Below are 13658 nucleotides of genomic sequence, written 5' to 3'. Positions count from 1 at the left end.
AAGTTATTTTGTCTGTCCCAGGCCTTTTGCATTTCTGGCTTAAGTGGTAAAGAATCCACATGCAATGCAGGAGATGCAGGACACGTGGGTTTGATCCCTGGGTAGGGAGGATCCCTTGGAGGTGGGCATGGCAACCCACTCCAGTATTCTTGCCTGGAGAATTCCATGGACAGAGGAGCCTGGTGGACTAGTCCTTGGGGTCGCAAAGAGTTAGACAGGACTGATGCATTTGGCACGCACGCACACACACTGTGTTATCATTTTGGGCATACAGATCTTGAAAAACCGGATCCTTCACACACAGAGCTGACACCAATGTAAAAAGTCACAGCCACTTTGGAAAAGTTTGACAATTTCGGAAAAAATTTAAACCTACATCTGGCATATGACCCGACCATGTGATGCCAGGCATTTACCAGGAGGAATGGAAGCCCATGTCCCAGAAGGACTCACACAGGAACGTTCCAGCACCGTCATGGTAAACGTTCCACTGCTCTTCCTGTTTTTCCTCCCCTCACGGTCACCTCCCAAGTAAGGCACTCTTGGGAAAACTCTCGACTTGGGGTCTGCTTGTGGGATCCCAATTTAATAGAAACTGAAAGCTAAAATAACAATGAGCTAGAAAAATTGTCATCCGTTATTTTACCAAAAGAGCTTCGCTTGGTTTGGTTTGGTTTTCTAAATATAACTTGATATATCCTGGGATGAACAGTGAGAATTTAAAGGACAGGGTCCTTCCTGGGACCCAGCCACAGAAGAGAAGGTAAAAGCAGCCTTCCTAAACAAAGAAAAGTATTGATACTTGTGATTCAGGAAGACAAAGGTGAAATGAAAGCAAAGGAGGGATGGGGAGAAAGGAACAAGCAAGTTGGATACAACTGGGACCAGGGGAGGGAGACCCGGCAGAGGATCCTGGTAAAACCTGCAGCCCCATGACAGCGTGATTTCTATCGATGTCCTCCTGTGAACCCCCCTGAGGTCCCACGAGTGCACAGGGCTCGCCAGCGCTGTGAGTGGGGGCATGTGCTGCGCCAAGCAGCTTCAGTCGTGTCCAGCTCTTTGTGACCCTATGGACTGGAGCTCACCAGGCTTCTCTGTCCGTGAGAATTTTCCAAGCAAGAATACTGGAATGGGTTGCCATTTCCTTCTGCAGGGGATCTTCCCAACTCTGGGATCAAACCTGCGTCTCTTATGTTTCCTGCATTGGCATGTGGGTTCTTTACCACTAGCAGCACCTGTGAGTGGGTGGACTTCTGCACAAAGAAGGTATTGAGGTTCCTATGTCATAAGACAGAAGAGAGACCGGGAAGAATGGAAGCAGAGCCTGAGGCTGAGATGATGCCTTACAGATTTGGTCTTGGATATCCACCAGCTGGGCTTCCCTGGTGGCTCAGTTGGTTAAGAATCCACCTGCAATGCGGGAGACCTGGGTTCGATCCCTGGGTTGGGAAGATCCCCTGGAGGAAGGCATGGCAACCCACTCCAGTATTCTTGCCTGGAGAATCCCCATGGACAGAGGATCCTGGGGGGCTACAGTCCATGGGGTCACAAATCAGAGGGGTGGCTCTGATGGTCAAGTCCACCTGGCTCTCTGGAAAACAGGGTAGAAGGGACAGCAGTAAGTGAGAAACCCTGAAAAATCATGCTGTCCATGCTGGGTCTAGATGGGGTTCTCCTTCTGCAGGCGAAGACACAGCTATTGCGTTTTCTTGTCTGGTGGAGGGTGGAGGGCGATGAGAGCAAAGCCAGGGGGTGTGACATCAGCTCAAGGCACGGGGATTTCCTTGAGGGACAGAGAAATGAAAATCAGGAGGAACAAAGTGAGCCTGCGCCAGCCCAGCAAGGAGGATTCAGACACAGAAGAGGACACAGAGAAGGAAGGTCGGCCAAGGAAGTGACGCTGCTCCAGAACTGAAGCTCAGGACAGTAACAGCCTCACATTTCAGAGTTTAGAGCAGCTGTAAGTTAGAAGGGGTGGATGACCTCTGAGCGCAGTGACCTCAGTCCACGGAGGGGACACCAACATTTAGGAGTGTTGCTCATAGGGCTGGGTGATTAGCTATGAAGAACTGGCAGAGTCTAACCTTACAATAAACACAGTTACATTCCAGGGGGTGGGCACCACATCTTCAAAATGAAGTAGCTTTTTCAGAACAAATTTCCCAAGGAATGAACCACATGAATATATGCTATATCAAATAATTTTTCATGATGCTAGGAAATTGGCATTTCTAGGTATACACTAGCTACAGGGTTGTGACTTCCCACGCAGAGAACTGCTTCTGTTAATTTGGTGAGGGAAATTGAATTTGTGGACAGTGAAGAATGAAGTCAGGGCCAAGTCTCACAGTAACTTGATGTTCACAGTAAGAAATCGTTCTCTGGGTGTAAAGAGCAACCAGAGGAGTGGAAGGCTTTCCTTCGGGGAAAAGTCAGGTCTCATTTAACAGCTGGGCATGCAGAGATGCTTTCCAAGTTCAAGGTGCAGATGAGCCAGCATCACTAATGTAGGCGCTGCCGCTAAAACGCACTTACTTCACCCCTGCAGATTTCCGACCATCTGTTTGGTTTCTTCCTTGCCTTCCTAAGGAAGATCACAGGTTCTTTTAGGGGTTTAATAAGACTTAGAGTCGATCTTCCTCTCTATATCGTCTCCTTCCTCACCATCAACTCATGTAGAGTGTTAAACTCCTTAGGTTGTTGGTGCAAGTTTGTGTGTGCTGCGGAAACTGAAGCGTTCAATTTAAGCCACAGCCGGGGAACGTGCAACGTGTGCTCATGACGCCACCTCCTGGTGACATGTGGTATTGAACCGCACACTAAAACAGTTCTCAAGGTTTTTGTTCACAGACACCCTGTACACCCCAAAATTATTGACGATCAATATTGAGAATCGATATTTATAGTATTATAAATTGCAAACAAAACGTTAACATTTCTTAAGGCATTAAAATAGCAATAATAAAGTCATTACATATTAATATAAATAACATTTATGAAAAAGATCGTTTCCCAAAACAAAAAACTGGTGAGAATAATTGCCTTGTTTTAAATTGCTGCATATCTAGTATAGAACTTAATAAAAGACACCTAGATTCTCATGTCCAATTCTACATTCAGTCCATTTCAAAGCGGTGCTTTGGTTGAAGTACATGAAGAAAATCCACCCTCACAGGTGGATATAGCCTTTTCAAATAATTGGGTATTTTCTTCTCTGATCTACATTGAAATATGACAAGTGGTAGTTCCTTAAGGTTTAGCTGCTCTGTGAAATCTTAAAGCTCATCAGTGAAGTTCTTTTCTGTCACATTAAAATATGTTGTCTCTATTGCAGTTTGAATCTGTCTTTATCCACAGCTGATTTTGTAACACTGACCTGTGACCATCTGGAAAGGCACTGGCTGCTGAGTTATGAGTTTTAACATATTCCACTACATTCTACAACAGGAAAAAATGTACTTAGTATTTTCACCACCAATGTCACCAGAAAAGTGACATTGAGAAAGTCACTCAAGTTGAGTGACTAAGTTTCTCACTAAGTTGAGAAAATGTCAAGTCCACTATGGTGGATATAAATTTCCTAAAATTTTACTTTTTGCTTTGAAGGTTCAAATTGTGTCATTGACAACAACAGCCAAGTGACTTTCCTTGCCATGACAGGTTTATTTTGTGCATTTTTGAGAAAATATCTGCCAATACCCAAATCTCAATAAACTTGCTTTGCCTGTAATTTGTTATTTAGAGTAAAAATGATGTTTTGTGAAAAAGTAAATAGTTCATTTCACAACTCAACAACCTTCCAAGTGTTTTTCCTTTAGACAAACTCAACCTGGCGTGAAGCAGAAGGGCTTTATGCTTACCTCCCATTTCATCATGCAGAAAATTTTAAAGACATGTATTTTAAGGGTAAATAGTAAAATTAATAATTGTTACTGCTTCTTCAAGGTCATTCTTCAGTGAAACTGACTTTCTAAAACCTGTTCAAGACATTTAAAGCTGAATCCCTGGCACTGTTTATTGTTATTTTGTTCATGAGGGCTTGGTGTAAGAACAGAATCCACTCTGCATATTTTCAGCAAGAAAGGGTTTAATATAATCTTAGGTGATCACACAGTTACTGAGGAGTCCAACACAAGTTCTAGGCTGGGATTCCACGATCTTTGTTGTCAGAACACTGTAGAACTGACCACCAGCAGAACTACCTCCTTGGAGACCATCCCTGGAGATGTCCCCACATCAACAAGCCTCTGGTGTCTATACACCAAGAAACTGGGGACATATAACAGGAGGATGCTTCAGAGTCCCTGGCTTAGCAGCAAAGAGCCCAGGAAGACGATCTTCACTGAGCTCCTATGATCCAAGGATCATGTGAGTCAATCCAATTCGCAGAATCGAATTTTCATGTTACCTCCAATAGCAAAGAAGCCTGGGAATAGAGCGGTTGGCTTTCTAACTTCTCAAACTTAGAAGGAAGGTGAAATGAAAATTGAATGAGCCAGTTCTGGTTTGGACCTAGCCAACAGGAATTTGTCCAGTGATGCCAAATGGCAGGTAGCTTACTTTCTCTGCAAGCGACAGAAAATCCACCCAGACACTGTACAGATTTCTCTCTTGCACTTTTACCCATTGATTGTGAGTAAATGGGCCAACTGCTGCCGTGAAACCAGACAGAATGGCAGGGGCTGTGAAGGGTAGGGAGTAGGATCAGAGTCAGAGAACCTGCCTTGTCCTTAGCCAGAAACCCACATCTTTCTGTGGGTGACCCTGGGATGTCACAGTAGGGACCATGGAGTGTTCTAACATCTCTGTTCAAAAGCCCTCCTTGTAGTCCACTTAGCAATGTTTCTTTTTAAGCTAGCAATTCTCAAAACCTGATAACTGTGTTTGAAATGTGGGTTAAAATAGATCTTGAGCTGTACTGCCAGAGGCTTTAATTCAAGATAGAATCAAAATTTCTTTTTAATCTTTTTTTTTAATTGTATCTTCTTTCCTCCTTTTTTCCTTCCCTCCCTTCCTCCCTCCTGTCCTTCCTTCTTCCTCCTTCCTTCCTTGATTCCTTCATTCAGAGTTTATCTCGGGAGGTTCGGATGCAGTTGGTCTACTGACCACAGTGAGAGAAACACAGTCTTGAGTCATCAGGTCCTGATCCTGCGAACCCAGATCTGTCTGTTTCAGGAGACAATTTCCACACGTGAAAGGAAGTCAGCTCTCATTCTGGGATCAGTTAGCCCTCCTCTGGGTGGAGGGACACAGCAAGGCTGAGCAACTGTGATGTCTTCCCCTGCTTTTACATTAAGGAAGTCATTTCCCAACTAAGTGCAGCTGAAGTCCAACTACTAGTTTACCTGAAAAGTATTATTTCTTTCCTCTCTTTTGTTTCCATTAGTTCCCTCTTCTTGGATTTTATTTGAGCATATATTGTAAATCAAAGATCTATCTTTCCCCCCATCCTATTTCATCATTGTTTTGTGTTATTTCCTGTATCTTATTTTCAAAGTTTTCTTTTCTTTCTTTCTTTTTTTTTTTAGTTTTAGAGTCTCTTTCAGGACTCATTATTTTGTTTTATTGCTTTGTTTATTAGGTGTTTGACCAGTGCCCCACCCCTTTATTTCTTGTAGCCATCTAGTTTATTTTTATGTTAAATATATAATATTTACATTATATTTTGCATTAGGAGAAACCCGTTATTCTCCCTGTACTTTCTCTTTAAAAAACTTGCTATTTTCACCAAATATTGATACTTTTATTTTTCTTCCAGATGAACTTGAGGAATAAATCTGTATTGATTTTGCCTTCCCTTTATTTTTCCTTTTAAATTGGCCAAACAGGCTTCTCACATTCCTCATTTATTTCTTCTTATCTTTCAGCAATCTTTCTTTCCTTCCCTTACACTTAGAATTCACCACTCACAGCATACATAATAAACTGATTTCTTCTTTTGTCTTTAAGACTGTCTTCAATAGTCATATTTCCTCAAAACTGACTTTCCTCACACTGACTTTCTCTCACACCTAGAAATTTTTCCATCTTCTTGACCTTGAAATAAGAACAATGAAAACAAACCTTAATCCTTAGAGTTTAAAAAAATCAGTTTTGGAAAACTACTTATCTCTTCCTTATCCTCTAAAAGCAACAAAAGTTATTCTTTTTTATGTCAGCACAACAACAGAGGCTAAAATTATCTACGCAGCACCATCTAAATCATGCCTTGCTCTGCCTCATACTGACGCAGCTTAAATATTTAAACACAGTTTCTTTGTTGTGAACACAAATCACCAGCCTTTCTCCATCACTTTATAATCCACAAATCACCCATAAGCTAGGCAAATTGTAAGCAAGCACACTGAAATTTGCCCGGATCGACTTGGGCCATCAGTATTGTCTATGTAGACAACTAAGAAATATATAGGCTGCCCAGGTGGCTCTAGCGGTAAAGAATCTGCCTGCCGATGCAGGAGATGCAAGAGATTAGGGTTCAATCCCTGGGCCAGAAAGATCCCCCGGAGTAGGAAATGGCAACCCACTCCAGTATTCTTGCCTGGAAAGTTCTATGGGCAGAGGAGCCTGGTGGTCTGCAGTCCACAGGGTCACAAAGAGTTGGACACACTCAGCCACTGAGCACACACGCTCATGTAATATACAAAGATGCCATGCGTGCCCTTTGGTGTATTTTTCAGTTCTCAGCGTGTGCTCTGTCTATAGCCTGCAAAGCCATAGCCGCCGCCGCCACCTGCATAGCCGCTGATGTTTGGGTTCAGGTTTCCCAGTAAAGCCCAACCGAACCAATGAGACAGTTCCTCTTGTAAGCATTTGGACCTGAAAAGCGAAGATGTTGTGATTCCCTGCTGGAGATTTAATTATAGGATGTGTAAATTCTGAAGCTCTGACATTTTCACCATTAGCCGTAAACCTGAGAGAACAGACGTCTGCAGAGAAACAATGATGAGGCCGGCAGGCTGACAAGAGGGACGAGGGTAAGGGAGGAGAATTAGAGAAAGTGGCCCACTCTTCTTGTATCTTCTACAGATATTTTCTTTGTGAAATTCTCCTTTAGACTATTTGTCCTCAATTTTTGGAAGCATGTGAGAAGGACTGCCTTCCCTTGTGGCTCATCTGGTAAACAATCCACCTGCCATGCAGGAGACCTGGGTTCAATCCCTGGGTCAGGAAGATCTGCTGGAGAAGGGATAGGTTACCCACTCCAGTATTCTTGGGCTTCCCTTGTGGCCCAGCTGGTAAAGAATCCCCCTGAAATGTGGGAGACCTGGGTTTGATGTTGTGGAGATCCCCTAGAGAAGGGAAAGGCTACCCACTCCAGTATTGTGGCCTGGAGAATTTCATGGACTGTAGAGTCCATGGGGTTGCAAAGAGTCAGACACGACTGAGTGTAAGAATTTGGACCTGAAATGCATGAGAAGGACTAGCATTCATTCTTCTTTAAGTGTTTAGTAGAATTGAAACATGGTTCAGTGAAATCATCTGATCCTGACCTTTTTTTGTTGGTAAGATTTTTTTTTTTTTTTTTTTAATGACCGTTTCAGCCTCCTGCTCATTATTGGTGTGTTCCAATTTCCTATTTCTTCATGATTCAGTCTTGAGAGACTGTTTCTAGGAATCTCTCCATTTCTTCGAGGTTGCCTGTTTTTTTAATATCTATTTATTTGATTATTTGGGATGCATGGTGTCTTGGTTACAGCACATGGAATCTTAGGCTCATTCCTTGCAGTGTGAAGGCTTCTCTCTAGTTGTGGCATGTGGGCTTCGTTGCACTGGGCAGAGAGCTCTTGTGGGCAGGCATCTGGCAGCCTACTGGGTTCACATGGCCAGGCCCCTTCTAGGGCATGAGGCCCATCTGGACGGGCACCAAGGCAAGGCTCGGCGCAGAGAAGCTGTGCACATGGCCCTTGTTGCAGAACATCCCCAGTGCATTTCTTGGTCAGAGTGGACCCTGAGCCCCTCAGAGCAGGACCTGAACTAACAAACAGCAGCTCCTGGACAGGTCTGTGACCCTGGGCTTCCCTCTGTGTGGCCTCCTTCCAGCATATCTTCAAAATGCTGCCATGGCCCCTGGGGGACTGGGCACCTGTCTGCACCCACCACCCCTCCCCTCCCTGACTCCTGGGTTCCTCTCATGCAGAGAAGGGCTTTGGGAAGTTGCTTCCTACTCATGGACCAGTTAAAATGCTTAGAAAACAAAACCAGAGCTGCAGCCACATGTTCATCCTGACCCTGAGGACCCAAACCTGTTCCTTGGAACTGGCCAGGGCAGCAAGACCCATTTTCTACAACTATGAGCCCCTGATGGACAAGGATTGGCTGACCCAGGCCTGTCGGCAAGCCCTTCTTAGGTGTGTCTGGACTGAGTCTTCCCCCCTCCAGGCAACAAGAGTGCCTGCAGCTGTACCTGAGGCCATGCTTTCTGCCCTGGGACTGGGCTGGAGAAGGAGTGAGGACCTTGCAGGTAGCCCGGGCTGAGTGGGGCACTGCAGGACGGTCCACAGGAGTTGCCAGGCTTCCACCTGCTAAGGAACAGGACATGTCACCTGTACCTGCTGTTGGAAGCTCTCCCCCAGACAGAGGTGAAGAAGCAAGTGAGAGGGTAACAGGCAGGAAGGCCAGGGGTCTCCAAATGGAGGAAATAGGCTGCAAGTGTCAGACATTTTTTTTCTCTCTCCCTTAAGCAGCAGGAGGAAACAAGCTCTCTATGGAAATGTTTTTCTTAAGCAATGTTATTGAATCTACGTATTTGCTTTGGAATTGGCCTTTCTTCAAAATGGTTCCACCTAAGACTAACTTTTGGCTGATAATAGCTCAATAAACCAGTATTCATATCAATCATTTTATGGCTGGGGGATGACACACCTCGCACCATCCTATCTCAAAAATGCAAACTGTGGGAGAGGGGCCTGGTGAAACTCCGTCAGCCTTGAGGTGCCTCTCTTATCTGTTTAATAACTTTCTAACAAACATAAAACAGCTTGCTAAAACTAGCAGAGGGGCACTCTCCATCCCCCTTCTGATGTCTATGTCAGAAGATTTCTCTGTCCGTTTCCGTACTCTAATAAAACTCCGCTACACAACAGCTCTTGAGTGATCAAACCTGGTCCCTGGTCCCAAAGCTAAATGTTCGTCTTTGGAGATATGAATCCAACACTGTTCACCATAAGCTATCACAAGAAAAAAGGCAGTAGGGGGAAGGACGGGAGGAGTAACTCAAGTAAGGGAATGGAAGCTTCCAGAAGCTCACCCAGGGCTAGGAGCAACCTGCTTGGCCTGCACGAGCCAACCAGGCAAGCGTGCTGTGGCCCAAGAGGCTCCAAGCCCTTCCCTTCAGACTCTGAGGTCTTGAGAATCCCTTGGACTGCAAGTAGATCAAACCAGTCGATCCTAAGGGAAATCAACCCCAAATATTTATTGGAAAGACTGATGCTGAAACTGAAGCTCCAATACTCTGGCCACCTGATGCAAAGAGCCAATTCATTAGAAAAGACCCTGATGCTGGGAAAGATTGAAGGAAGGAGGATAAAGGGACGACAGAGGATGAGATTGTTGGAAGGCATCACCAACTCAATGGACGAGTTGGAGCAAATTCCAGGAGATGGTGAAGGACAGGGAAGCCTGGCATGCTGCAGTCCATGGGGTTGCAAACAGTTGAACACAACTGGGCAACTGAACAACAGGGCATTTTACCTGGGAAGGGTGGAGCAGCTGGCCTGGGGGGTCAGCTCATAATTACTCGGAGATGCTTCCATGTGTTCCACCAGCTTCCCACTGAGTTAGCTCATTTTTGGGGGCTGCTGGCTGCATATGAGAGAAGTTCCTGACACTGACCATATTCAGAATTAATCATTCAGTAGAGCAAACGTGTTGATATAGGATTAGCTTGTTTTTGCTTTTTCCTCTTCTAAATCATACTAAAATTAACATACTTATTCTATTTCGTAAGAACCTGTCCAATAATTAGGACAAATTCCCAGAAGTGAAGTTGGCTGGTCAAAGGTATTCTGTTTTAAATTTTTAAGTCTTTTGATTTGTTGCAAAGTTATATTTTAAAAGTGTATTGATTTATAAATTTCCCTCAGCAGAATATGTGTTTATTTGCATACAACCTTCCCCAAACCTTCAGTCTGGCTATAATATTTATTAATCTAATAAAAAGACAAGATGTCTCACTTTTGGTTGAACTTGCATCCCTTGATAATCAAAAAGACAAATATTTCTTTCGTATATTTTCAGTGATTAGTATTTTGGATTCTGTGTGTGTGTGTGTGTGTGTGAAATGTCTGTTCATGTCCCTGGTGTGTGTTTTTCCATTTGGGGTACTAGATTTTTCCGACTCTTAAAAGCACATGATTCCATTTGATTTTCTTTTCCTTCTGATTCCTCATTTTGGATCTGTAGAGTCACCTATATATAATTATTTTGCTTAATCTAACACAATACTCTTCCTTTACCCACCCCACACTACCCCCCCCCAACACACACACAGTGTGCAGCCTCACGCTTTGTTTTACTCACCTAGAATAAGAAATGGTGAATTTGCAACTATGATCACAAATGGCACCCCAATGTACAACATTAGGCCAAAGTTGCTCACCACTGCCAAGGCAGCAGAAATTACTCCAAAGGCCGTGACCCACATTTTGTTTCATATACAGTCACACCTGTAAATTTGGAGGGAAAAATGGAACTTGTGGTGGTAGCTTCCATACTGAAATTCCAGCAATTCATAACATTCTTGACTCAGACACCTCTTCAGAGTCCTCATGGGCAATAACTCCCATACTTGTCTGTGGGAGAATGTTAATGTCCAGGCACTAGCCCAGACCAACTGAACAAAAACAAAGCGTGGTGGGGGGTGGGGGGTGGAAAGCTGCGAATCTGTTCAGTTCAGTTGCTCAGTCATGTCCAACTCTTTGCGACCCCACGGACTTCAGCACCCAAGGCTTCCCTGTCCATCACCAACTTCCGGAGCCCACTCAAACTCAAGTCCATCTCTTCAGTGATGCCACCCAACCATCTCATCCTCTGTTGTCCTCTTCTCGGCCCACCTTCAACCTTTCCCAGCATCAGGGTCTTTTCCAATGAGTCGGTTCTTCACATCAGGTGGCCAAAGTATTGGAGTTTCAGCTACAGCATCAGTCCTTTCAATGAATATTCAGGACTGATTTCCTTTAGGATGCACTGGTTGTATCACCTTGGCAGTCCAAGGGACTCTCAAGAGTCTTCTCCAACACTACTGTCCAAAAGCATCAATTCTTTGGTGCTCAGCTTTCTTTATAGTCCAACTCTCACATCCATACATGACTACTGGAAAAACCGTAGCTTTGATTAGAAGGACTGATGTTGGTAAAGTAATGTCTCTGCTTTATAATATGCTGTCTAGGTTGGTCATAGCTTTTCTTCCAAGGAGCAAGCGTCTTTTAATTTCATGGCTGCAGTCACCATCTGCAGTGATTTTTGGAGCCCAGAAAAATAAGTCTGTCACTGTTTCCATTGTTTTCACATCTATTTGCCATGCAGTGATGGGACCAGATGCCATGATCTTAGTTTTCTGAAAGCTGAGTTTTGAGCCAACTTTTTCACTCTCCTCTTCCACTTTCATCAAGAGGCTCTTTAGTTTTTCACTTTCTGCCATAAGTGTGGTGTCATCTGCGTATCTGAGGTTATTGATATTTCTCCCAGCAATCTTGATTCCAGTTTGTGCTTCATCCAGCCCAGTATTTCGCATGACATACTCTACGTATAACTTAAATAAACAGGGTGACATTATATAGCCTTGATGTACTCCTTTCCCGATTTGGAACCAGTCTGCTGTTTTGTATCCAGTTCTAACTGTTACTTCTTGACCTGCATACAGATTTCTCAGGAGGCAGGTCAGGTGCTCTGGAAGAATTTTCCACAGTTTGTTGTGATCCACACAGTCAACGGCTTTGAACTAGTCAATAAAGTAGAAATAGATGTTTTTCTGGAACTCTCTTGCTGTTTTGATGATCCAGCAGATATTGGCAATTTGATCTCTGGTTCCTCTGCCTTTTCTAAATTCAGCTTGAACATCTGGAAGTTCTTGGTTCACATACTATTGAAGCCTGGCTTGGAGAATTTTGAGCATTACTTTGCTAGTGTGTGAGATGAGTACAACAGTGTGGTAGTTTGAACATTCTTTAGCATTGCCTTTTGTTGGGATTGGAATGAAAACTGACCTTCTACAGTGCTGTGGCCACTACTGAGTTTTCCAGACTTGCTGGCATATTGAGTGCAGCACTTTCACAGCATCATCTTTTAGGATTTGAAATAGCTCAACTAGAATTCCATCACCTCCACTAGCTTTGTTCATAGTAATGCTTCCTAAGGCCCACTTGACTTCGCATTCCAGAATGTCTGGCTCTAGGTGAGTGATCAGATCATCGTGCTTATCTGGGTCATGCAGATCTTTTTTGTACTGTTCTTCTGTGTATTCTTGCCACCTCTTAATTAATATCTTCTTAGTATCTTGCCACCTCTTCTTAATATCTTCTGCTTCTGTTAGTTCCATACCATTTCTGTCCTATATTGTGCTCATCTTTGGATGAAATGCTCCTCTCTATGGGATTCTCCAGGCAAGAATAGAGGAGCAGGTGGCCGTGCCCTCCCTTTAGGGGATCTTCCTAACCCAGGGATCAAACCTGCATTGCAGGCAGATTCTTTACTGCTGAGCCACTGAGGAAGCCCAAGTAAAGTGGCTACTAATTGCAAAAAAAGTAATATGTGCTCCACTTTGAATAACACAACTTATGCCTGTTTCTAGGTTGGACCAACAAAAATTGGAATATATACATAGCATTTAAAAAAATAAAAAAATAAAGATTTAATACTTTAACTCCCTTACAACCACAACTTTACATCTTAAAATATTGATGACAATCTCTAGGTTTCTGTTTTACTTCATTGCTATCTGCTTCAAAACAAATGACTGATAACTGCCTCTAGAAACTTTTAGTAGGAGAGAGAAACTAAGTTTCGTTTGAAGACTAAGAAATTCAGCTACGGAAATGGAGTTACTGATTCCCAAAGAGCAAGAATATAACTAAACACCTTATTCATGAAAGGCCACATTAAAATAATTAAACTTTCTTTTTATTAAAACAACTATGTGTGTCTGTATTTCACCTTTTCTCAAACTGCTGGTTCTATCAGTTAAACTCAGGGCCCCAAATCAACATACATACACACACACATATGCGCCAAAATAAAAGTAAATTTCTTTATTACAACAAAATTTAATTACAACCAATACTTTCTTAATGTAACACTATTGATTTACAGGAGTTTAAGATAAAAGACGTTTACTCCTTGGCAGGAAAGTTATGACCAACCTGCTGCTGCTGCCGCTGCTGCTGCTAAGTCGCTTCAGTCGTGTCCGACTCTGTGCGACCCCATAGATGGCAGCCCACCAGGCTCCGCCGTCCCTGGGATTCTCCAGGCAAGAACACTGGAGTGGGTTGCCATTTCCATCTCCAATGCATGAAAGTGAAAAGTGAAAGTGAAGTCGCTCAGTCCTGTCCGACTCTTCGTGGCCCCATGGACTGCAGCGCACCAGGCTCCTCCGTCCACAGAATTTTCCAGGCAAGAGTACTGGAGTGGGGTGCCATTGCCTTCTCCGATGACCGACCTAGACA

At 43.7% G+C, this 13658-nt stretch overlaps 1 pseudogene; it reads left to right on the top strand.

The window, feature by feature from the left end:
• Positions 1–1733: 1733 nt before the first annotated feature.
• The window catches only part of LOC122448892, a 47248-nt pseudogene continuing 35323 nt past the window's right edge, over positions 1734–13658 (top strand).

Source organism: Cervus canadensis, chromosome 10 (assembly GCF_019320065.1).
Source record: "Cervus canadensis isolate Bull #8, Minnesota chromosome 10, ASM1932006v1, whole genome shotgun sequence".
Taxonomy (NCBI): Eukaryota; Metazoa; Chordata; class Mammalia; order Artiodactyla; family Cervidae; genus Cervus; species Cervus canadensis.
The sequence above is the reverse complement of the archived record's forward strand: the minus strand, read 5'-3'. Positions and strand labels throughout refer to the sequence as shown.